Below are 11,595 nucleotides of genomic sequence, written 5' to 3'. Positions count from 1 at the left end.
AAATTCTGGGGCCTTTGGGACACTTGGTTTAAAACCCATGTCTCTAATTTCTCTTACGAAACAAAACTCTGACAAACTCTTTTTTCTGGCACTCTTTTGTGGGGCTTACTCTCTCCTTTCTATTTAAGTAAGAAACTAAGTGGTGTGCTCAATGGTCCAATGATTACCAACTTTCTGTCCAGGCTGTTATGATGGTGGTTCAGTTATCTCAACGCACTGGCCCGTAGAGGAATTGGGGCCATGGTCAATTCAGGAGGTTTACTCTTATGACTGATCCTGGGTTAAAACTTACCCATCCTCTGGCGTGGAGTGACTGGGCTCTTTCTCGCCTCTAACTGGTTCTAACTGGGCCCTATCTTCTTGAAATCAGAGCACTATTCGTTGAATGAGGACTTAAAAAAAAAAAAAAAAACATTAGTGCCAAAGGAATATGCAAGCTACTGGACCAAGTATGGCAGAACGATAATATCTCTAAGGTAGCTACGCACCTAGTGAAACACTGCATTAATTGTTTGAAACATAATCCTGGGAAAGGTAATCCTATACCCGCAGGTAATTTTGCACTGCCTTCCTTCCCTTTTGAGGTTCTCCAGATGGATTTCATCAAAATGGAATGGTTAACAATTTGTATGTGCTAGTATTGATTTGTGCACTCAGTAAATGGATTTAGGCTTACCCCACTAAAGAGAATACAGCAATGGCAATGGCGAAGGCACTCTTAAAAGAGTTATTCCCACACTATGGATTGCCACGTGTGATTTGGAGTGACAACAGAAGTCACTTAATTTCAAAGGTCATAGAATTGATGTGCAAAGGCTTGCATATTAAGCAGAAGTTTCAAGTGACAAACCACCCCCAGTCAGCAGGCCTGGTTGAGAAGTACAATGGTACTCTCAAACTGAATTTGGCAAAGATTAAAAAAAGTGCATGCACAAGAATGATTTGCTGGTGTCATTGCCCCTGTCATAGGCAGTTAGTTGTGAGGCATGGTTTCAATTGCTTTCGATGGTATAAATGCACTATCATGCTGATGCTAGGAAAATGGTACAGTCTGTTTACGAAGCACTATTGGAATATATAGTGGTACACTAAGGATATACACCTGCGGTGGATGGCAAGGAGAGTACCCTTCATCCAAAAGCTTGTATGAACTTTTTAGAAGCTAATATACATGTCACTTGGTTTTATTTATATTATTGTTGTATGAGTATGTATTTATAATTTATTTTAAAAAATTCTAACAATTTATATGTTATTACAGTAATTGTAAATATTATCAAATATGTATATATATAATATTTGTTTACATTATATGTATTACTTATAATTTTAAGTATATTTGTAACTGTTTATTTTAATTACATGTATTACTTATTTAATGTATATTATTTTTAAATATAAAAAAACGATATTTTTTACAACAATATTTCTTACAACTATATATTTGTTCCGATATTTTTGTACTTACCTTAATGTAGATAGGACTTCGATATTTTTCATATCGATATTCCACCTCTGATGTTTTTGAGGTTGATATTTTCGACGTCGATATTCTGTCAGTCATTCATGCAAAAGATGTCTATATATATGTTTCACACTTTGTATTTGAGACTACTGATGTCATTGAAATCTCCGGTGTTGCTGTTAAGAAGGAAAATCGCATTTTTTATGTAGTTATTTCGACAAATTATTACAAAGGGGAAAGTTAAATTAGTATCTTACTGAATAGCTACATTGAAACTTATATATATATATATATATATATATATATATATATATATATATATATATATATATATATATATATATATATATATATATATATATATATATATATATATATTTATATCTATATATGCTTTACACTTTGATAAAAACACCTGGTATTCGCAGTGTGTCCTTGGCATTTGTACTCATAGAATCACACAGGCACCACCTATGAAATCATACAGTCACCCGAGCAATACTCATGCACTTACATAAATACCCAGACATTACACACTCACTCACAGACCCATACAGCCACTCACACACCCAGTCACCAATCTATACAGCGACTCACACACCCACTCTCAAAGAATACAGGTTACATTTAGGAAATAAAATTAACAATACTTTTCAAATTCCCTAAAAAAAACAAAGGTTACCGGGACTTTATAGTTAGGAAATGTAAATAAAAAGCCTTACAAATTCACAGAATCAAACAAGGTTTACAGAGACGTTATAGTTAGGTTCACATTTCACTTGTACAAAAAGAGTGGAATTCAGCACTTATAGTTAGCAGAGCTGAGCTAACTATAACTTGCGCCCCGCAATGCACTGATTATGACCTCCCATATTACATCACTCATGACATGGCCAGTGACATCACTGATGGCATCATCCACAGAATCCCAGATGCACCCACTCATACCCCCATGTAACTTTTAATACACCCACTCCAACTTCCACACTACCATTCTCGAAATCATTGACACACCCATACCAGTAATTACATACCCACTCACTGATTCATAGGTCTACACACACATCCACTTAGTCACCCGTATAGCCACTTGTACACTAACTCATTCAATAATACAGCCATTGATATATCTACTCATACTGTCATACAGCCACTCGCACACTGTCAGTCAATCATAGAGCTACTCACCCACCTACTCACTCACCTTTAGAGTTAGTTAGAGAGCCATTTGCTCTCTTATAAAGTTATAAGCACACCCACTCACTTATTCATTCAGATACTAACATATACACACTCACCCATACAGCCCTCTCACACATGCACTCACTAACCCATACAGACATTACCACAATCCCTCACTCCACATTCAGTCACTCATATGCTCCAATACTCACCTATACTACCTTTCACATTACCACTTCCTCATCCATGTATGACTGACACATTCATTCACTCACTGACACAGCCATAGACACACTCATTCACTTATACAACCCTTCTCTTACACACTCACTAACCCATACACCCACGTACTCACCCACTCACTCATCCATGCAGGCATTCACACACCCTACCACTCACCAACACAGACACTCATACACCCATACAGGTACTCAGACAACCTATCCATCACCCACACACCCACTTATGTACCCACTCACCAACCCATACAGCCACTTACACACTATTGGACAGACTGATACAGACATTCAGACAACCTAGTCAGTGGTCCATACATTCACTGAAACACCAAATCACTCACTTATACAGTCAGTCACACATCTACTGAATCATCAAAACATGCACTCATAGAACCACTGATTCATCGATACACCTTAGTATATATATTTAACACTCGTAAGCATTTCAAAAACACTCACAGTCACTGGATGATGTCATCAGTGATGTCATTTCAGATATCATCCGTGAGATCATAAGCAATGCAAGTCTGGAAAAAAGTTAGAAATTTACTGAGACAGCATGCTTTTTGTGATTTTTGTTAAATCCATTCAACCATTTTTGAGAAAATTGTGTTTAAAGAGGGACTGATGGTGGGCATAAAAGTGCACCGGATTTACCAAAAACTTTAAAAAATAAAGCATTTTGATTGGTCGAAGCAGCTTTTTCTCCAATCATCCTGTGTGAGTAATGTTTCTTCTGCTCCTTTTAGGTCGAGCATTCGAGACCTCTCGAATATACTTTAGTATATACTTTATTATACACTTATATGTGTATGTAATGTACTTTGTGGGCTCTGGAGATCAGCCCTAGGACTTGCCTACTTCCTCTTAGGGACTTTTTTTCTGTTCAACTGCCTCTATTTAACTGTCTTGATAGAAAACGACCAGCGGAGGTCAGTCAAATACCAGAATTGTTTTCTGCTGAAGGACTTTCTTTTTTTATTTTTCTGGAAACTGCCTCTATTAAACTTTCTTGTTAGAAAATGACCAGCAGAGGTCAGTAAATTGCCAGAATAACTTTAGCATTCTCTAGATTCCAGTCCATAGAAATTGTCTTCCATGAGCACCTGTAGACAATAATATTTTATCAAATCTTGTATTTTCAGTGCTATGACCACCGAAGGCCCTGCTTTTATATTGAAAACAGAGCTTTAGGCTATACCATTTCCCACTGAAAGGCAATATTTCTCTCTATGTGTTTCTATACCTGGCGTGTCATGCAGTTTGGTGCTTACTTTCCCTGCATCTTAAAGAACAGCAGATGTGTCAGCACCCAGGCTATTGTGCTGCATAGCTAAATACATATAGGGTCCTTAAAGCGAGACCGATTGCACTGCAAATGCCTGGTATAGCACTGGTGATTCTAGCACGGATTTTGCTCCTACTCTGACCTAGTATTATATTTCAGTGTAAATTAACATTTGTGTTATAGTGCATGGCTCTGCTTGAAATCAGTAGATAGCTTCGCTTTCGTTTTGCATTGATTTTGAGGAGTTCCGCCCTTACAAGCCCACCTTGCATAAATTAAAAAATGTCTTCGTGCATCAAGGCTAAATTATTAATATTTTTGGGGGGAGAACGTCCGGTCAAAAACAAACACGATTATTACAACGTGCTCCTCAGTAAATAGAGCTTCCATTACTGCACTGGTTTGCGTGGCGGAATAATGACGTATAGCCTGAGAAAATCTAGGGCTTATTATTAGGAGAACGTAATACTTAATTCTGAAATACTCTCAACCATTGTATATACTTAGAAAGTTTAATTTTACATTATTTCAATATTAAAACTGATACGTCAAATAATCACAAAACAATAAAGAAAATAGATTTCATAATCAAATGTTTTGTGCAATACCACATAAACAAAGCTAAGCGACTTTATACATGTGTTCTCTCGCTAGCACTACTTCGAGTATACAATTCTCCAAATCATTGTCCAGCGATTGGTTCAGCCTGAACGTGACAGTTTGTACTATTGTTGCCCAGCAAATTATATTTTTGAAGAAACACAGAGGCCTTGCAAAGCTTGCTAGTGAAGCCATGTTATATAACTGCTCAGAGAATGAAAGCTGGTCATAGTACAAGAACGAGACAAAGTCAAATAGAAAATCTCAGCAAAATAAACAACAATAAATCTCAATATGACATTTGATGACGCAATTCATAATAATCAAACAGAAACAGTCAGAGGAACAGTAGAAAGCAGAAACGCAAGACAAGAGTCTGCAAATAATCTTTCAAGAGAGCTTTGGATGCTGTTATTTATGTTTCATAATGTTTTGACATGAACTCGGCATTTCTACAATCTCGGTTTCTCAATAACAATGCAAGACTCCAGCTTCAGTTCCCTTAACACAACTTCAACTTCTTTAGCACAACCCAGAGGTGGGATATGTTTAGTTCAAAACAAAGCTCCGTTTTTCGGAATTAGAGTGAAAGTCAGTTAAACAATTCTCCATCTGTCTGATGGTTTCAAAGTATGAAATACAAGTTTAATTCATAGGAAATATGGTCATAAATGTTAAAGACGTATAGGGCAATAGAGTCTGTATTTTTGAGGCTACACACTAAAGTTCATATATGCCTATTTTACCACCCTCGACCACCCTGCACCATATGCAAAGAGCTGTGATGGTCCATTTTAGAAGTATTTGGACAATTTTATTATGATGATGTATTTGGCATCGCTTCCGGGTTGTCAAACTCTCCCTGAAAACTCACGAGATGTCACATTTGGCTGTCCCATTTCTTTCCTTCACAATCCCCTTTTGTACAGTTCTATGCTGGTTTAAAGGTAGATTTGATTTTTACAACGTCCCATACATATATACAGATAAAAGTGTGGAAAATGATACAGAGGGTTCCCAGAGGACGTTTAAGGCAAGCCTCATTCAGGAAGTAGTCACACAGAAACTTCTGAAACAAACCTTACAGAAATCCAAGAGTAAGAGTTGCCAGAGGGTAACCATTGGTGATTATTTCTTCATGGTTAACAGAAAAAGTGAAACCAGATTTTAAAATAATAAGGGGCATATTATCAAGGGATTTATCTCCGCTTTTTTGGCTTTCTAGCTCATTTGGGAATGTCACCAAGATGGACTTAGAGATGTAGACACGCCTTTCACCATCGCAGATATGTCTTTATATGCAATGTAAGTTCTGTTTTCTTGTGTTGCTGCAATAAAAAAGATTTAAACCTAAAAGCCAAGAAAGCGGAGATAAGATTATCTCCCTATTACCTAGCTGTCGCTTAGACCACTTAGCAACAGCTAGTAGGAGATAGCGACCACCTTGGGCCCCGCTTTGCATGTCAGAAAAATGTATCACTAATGACATGCATAGTGGGCGTGCCAAGATGTCAGCGACTGGAAACAGTCGCTAACACGCTATCTCCTATTACCAACTTTTGGAGATATTCGCGCTAACACCTGCCTAGGAGCAGTTCTTAGCCATGTTATCCAATGGGAGGTGGATAACATGGCTAAAAGCATTAGCTCGGTAATGCCTGAATATCACTGATTTTTCAGCGATATTCATGCATTATTGACGATTTTTATCACATTTGCGATAAACCTTGGTAATACCAAGGTTTATCTGCGATAAAAATCGCCGCAGCTCGGCTATAATTTTTTCTCGCTAACCAAGCAATAGCGATAATTATCGCTATTGCTTGGTAATATGCCCCTTAATGTTTACATACAGTTGTGCTTTCACCATACACAGCATATACCTTTTCATACTACATCACTAATCACAATGTTAAGTCATAACATTCATCTCAATGGCATTATTTATAAGAACACTGGGGCATATTACCAAGCAATAGCGATAATTATCGCTATTGCTTGGTTAGCGAGAAAAAATTATCACCGAGCTGCGGCGATTTTCATCTCAGATAAACCTTGGTATTACCAAGGTTTATCGCAAATGCGATAAAAATTGGCAATAATGCATGAATATCGCTGAAAAATCACCAATCAACTAGGTAATAGGGAGATAATTTTATCTCCGCTTTCTTGGCTTTTAAAGCCAAAAAAGCGGAGATAAATCCCTTGATAATATGCCCCATGGTTTATTGTAAAAGGCCGAGTTATTGTTGGTTTACTCTAGCTAGAGAGTTTACAACACTCTGTACGAAGGTGGACATGTTATAAAAAGTTTTGGCTGTGGCAGAAATTATAACTTGTAGCTATAATTCTAACTTTTTAATTTCTAAGGTTTGTGCAGTTTAAGTTTTTTTATGGAAGTAATATATATGCGTGTGTGGGTGTATGTTGGTGTATGTAAAGAGTGTGGGAGAGACAGAGTGGGAAAGTGAGTCAGATAGACATGTATTGTTTAAACATTCTGGCCAGGGTCTCTTTTGGTCTCCTGCCTGGCCTGCACAAAACTTTTCTTTTTGAACCAATTTCATGCCCTTGGTGGCAAGATAAGGCAAATGTAGATCTACGCTGGCCATTATGTTATGATATTTCCAATGTAGGAGGCATGATGGAGATCTGATATCAAGGCAAGATGGGCAGCCATTATCAAGCCATGTTCCCATTATTATTGTGATCTCCCGCACTATGTGGCTGGTTTGAAAATATTTCAGTGGCAGCTGCCACCGTTTGGTGGTGGCGGTGCGGGGGATGGTGTGGGTGTTGGTTAGCAGGGTTGGGGTTTTGGCGATGCAGGTTAGTGGTGATGCGGGGTGTGAAGGGCAGGGGTTGACAAGTAAAAAAGATAAAATTCACTTCCCTCTTCGACTGGCACACATCTCATCCTCTTACCTTCCACAAGTCTGGAACAAAATCAGTAAACAGACAGGATTCCCCTAATCCAATCACAATGCTGCAATGCAGATGTGTGATTGGTCTGAATGCTGTGGTTCAGCACTCAGACAGGCAGTGGGAGCCTGTGCATGTTCTAACTGCATTTGTGAAGGGGGAAGCACTCCTAATCAAATCTAATAATTTGTTGGCATGCTACAGTTGTGTGCATGCTGCCTAAACCATGCCTGTTGTGTACCTTCTGCAATCAAGTATATCTACTTGACCACTGTGCACTGTTGCTGTTTACTACTGCATTGTACTTTTAGACTAAATTAATCACACATGAATCACACTTAAACTTTACACGTTCATTATTTGTTTCTCAATTTAGAAACATATAAATCAAAAACACAATACGTAGAAATAATTCTACATATCTTTACTTCAGATCAGGTATGATGCAAATAACAACTTTTTTGTCTCTTGTAGTAATGATTATTGATTCCAATTTTCTTTTATGCCCTCCTGATACATTTCCTGCTCACGGTCCTTCGTCAGGGGCAATGAATCTGAAAAATATCAAAAGCATAGACTTATGTCTTACATTACAAAGCACAAGGAATGTTTCCAAGAATTACTACATTGCTCACCTTTTATGTTCCCAGTGAACAACAGTATCTGGACAAATGTGTGGTATCTAGAAGATTACTGATGTAGTTTTCCAAGGGAAAGAAGCAAAAGATCCAAAAATTCCCCATCGCCCGTGTGCTGTCTACACTGTTACAATCACAAAAACCACGTGCTCTACACCACTACAAATACAAACGATAATAGAACCTGCCTCACCAGGCTGAAGAATGCATAAACAGTCTACCATAGACTCTATAAGCCACCAAGAAAACAAATCTGTAAAACAATGTAGGCTAGTTGATTTATCTGCACTAACACAGCCTGAGATCACAGGAAGACCCTGACGGAAGCTGTTAAATTACCTTTTTGTAAAGGATGCTCAATAACTCAACTCTGCTTCACCCTCAACCATTGAAATGAACAAACATACATCTGTGTCATCACCTGTCAATCTACCCAGACTCTCCATGCCACTGGCGTTAAGCTATCCTGGCTGATGAGGGCTGAAGGCTTGAAACTGGTCCTAGGAAGCTTGGTTCCGGTCCAGGGAGGAGGCAGTTTGAGCTGGACTGTTCCCATTGGGTGCAGGGTCAAGCCTGATTTGCATATGGCTGGTTCCAAACTGAAATGGCATGGTGAGCAAAAAAACAATGGATTTAGGCCCAGATCGCTGTACTGGGGTGAATGTATGATATTGTTCTGCATTCAGTCCATCAATTGTTCTTTTTGTATTCATTCAGTACAGCCTTTACAGCACTTGTGTGGCATCTGACACACTGGTCCCCCTGGTGTCTCAGACCCGGACCCTGGCATTAGCCAACTTAAAATGATCGATTTTTTTTTGTAAATCACTTGAGGAGTCCTAGATGGGACAGAGGTATCCAAAGAGGCATTCTATAAGAATATTTTTGGGATAAGTCTGCATCTGTGAACCTCGCACAGTCTGATAAACTCTTACTTGAGACTTTAATTTCTCACCCTGGTGCCTTGAAGAATGTCCCCCGTCTATTGGTCTGGTATCTTTGGTATGCTTCTAGGACAATCACCTTTACAACCTCATCTGATTGGGTCCATGCGGTGGTTCTGTGCCCCAGGAGGGTAAAACTATCAAGTGGTGAACAAAGGGACTGGGCGAGGCCAGCATTCCAAGTTGTCTACTCTACGCCCCTCAAGACTTCTGATTCCATGCTAGCACAACACTCGGCCATTAATATACCTGAGAATGATGTTATTGCACTGGACTCATAAGAGATACAGGAGACCTTTATTTTGTTCTCGATCTGTCAGATCGGGAGAGTCCTTTGTCTGGAGCAGGATCCGATATGGAACTAGAGGTGGCAAAGACTAAAACTAAGGTTGCTCCAGAGGATACTAAAGTGTTTCGGCGCTCCACTTGTCCTGCATCTGGAAAGCACACTTGTGTTCAACCTAGGGGGAATAATGTCATAGTACAAAACTCTGGCAGGTTTCACTTGAGTCAGCAGGTGTCTCTGTATCCATGTGTTCCATGATGCAGTGAGATGGCTTGGATAAAGACACCCCAGATGATGATGCTTGGGATGAAGATTAACCCTGGGCAATGAACTCTGCTCCGCTAGCGGAAGTTGATTTGGATGGGCGGACTACTGAGAAGCTCCGGAAATACCGCATACTGAGAGATGAGGTGGCATTTAAGCGGGAAACCGTCCCTGGGTTAGTGGCCCCCCCTCTGGTAAACCAGGCGGACTCAATATAAGAGTCCTGAACACACGCTCCCTGCAAAAACACCATCTAAAGGTGTTTACCCTGCTTCATGGGAGCGATATCTACATCCTGCTCTCACAGAGACTTGGCTAGGGGACTCCTCAGCCCCGGATATTATTGTGGCCCTCCCAGACGGCTATGAGGCGTAATGGCACAATAGGCAGGGAAATGAAAGAGGAGGTGGTGTGGGCATTATTTTCAAGAAACATCTTACGATCACTAAAGCCCTTGCTGAACATCTTGTGGGGTCAGACCTATTAGGGGGTAAAATCTTTTTTTAAAACTCCTGCCTCCTATTTATGGTAGTCTATCGCCCCCGCAGTCCTTTCCTACTTTCACAAACCTCTTTTTGGAAGTTGTCATGGACTTATGTACCCGCTATAAAAGACTTCTAATAGTAGGCGATTTTAACTTTCATTGGGACGCGCTACTTTGATTCTGCTATGAAAGCATTTGATCTCCGTCAGTTAGTAGATATTCCCAGACACATTAAAGGCCATATTTTGGATTCTATTTGGTCATCACTGCCCTTGGCTACACAGTTAAAAATTAACCCATGTGCCTGGTCCGATCACTTTTTAGTGAGCTGGTGGGTTCCGAGTGACAGCCAGCTATCACAGTCACCATCAGCCTGGAGACTAATACGTGACTGGAAGAAGGCTGAAGCCAGCCATTTAGTTTCCGCCTTTGATACAGTCATTGGTACTTACCCCCAGCCAAGTAATCTGGCACAGGAGAATGACCAACTTACGGCTATCGTCTGTTCTGCCCTTGATCTAATAGTACCAGTGAGAAAGGTAAAAACTAGAGACCAAGGGCATGGCACCCCTTGGTTCAATGATAAACTTAGGGATTTAAAAAAAATCTTCGCCGAGCTGAGAGGAGGTGGCGGTTAAATTACAAGTTAGAGGTCCTCAACTCATATAAAACTATATTCTCCTCCTATTAACATGCCATCACAGAAAGGAAGGCAGAATACTACGAGGGCAGAATCCAGCTTGCTACAAATAAGCTAAAGGGAACCTTTAAAATCTTGAAAGAACTCAGCCATAATATGGAGGCAAAGTCATCAGCTACTCCTATTGACTGTGATGCTTTCCAGGCTTTCTTCCTTCAAAAAGTTGATGATATCCTCTTAGAAATTGAAAATTCCCCACTTAGCTATGGCTTCCCCCTTCAATCTGTAGCCCCCCTCCTCCTGAAATTTGTCTTGCCAAATTTCCTTCCTTGGATGCTCAACTTCTTTTCCCCCTTGTAAACCGGGTGAAATCAGGCTCACCAGCAGATCCGTGCCCACCAAGAATGTTCACACTGGCTTTGCCTAGTTTAGAAGGCCCTATTCTCAAATGACTGAACACCTCCTTGGAAACAGGTTCCCTCCCTCCTGCGCTGAAAGTGGCTAGAGTTATTCCTTACTTAAAATGTCAGGTGCGGATACCTCCATCCTCAAAAATTACAGGCCAATCTCCCAGCTCCCGTACTTAGCCAAAGTACTTGAACAACATGTCCTCAAAATACTTTCCATCTTTTTTGAGGAACAC

This window comes from Lissotriton vulgaris, chromosome 1_1, assembly GCF_964263255.1.
Source record: "Lissotriton vulgaris chromosome 1_1, aLisVul1.2, whole genome shotgun sequence".
NCBI classification, from domain to species: domain Eukaryota; kingdom Metazoa; phylum Chordata; class Amphibia; order Caudata; family Salamandridae; genus Lissotriton; species Lissotriton vulgaris.
Note: the sequence above shows the minus strand (reverse complement) of the source record.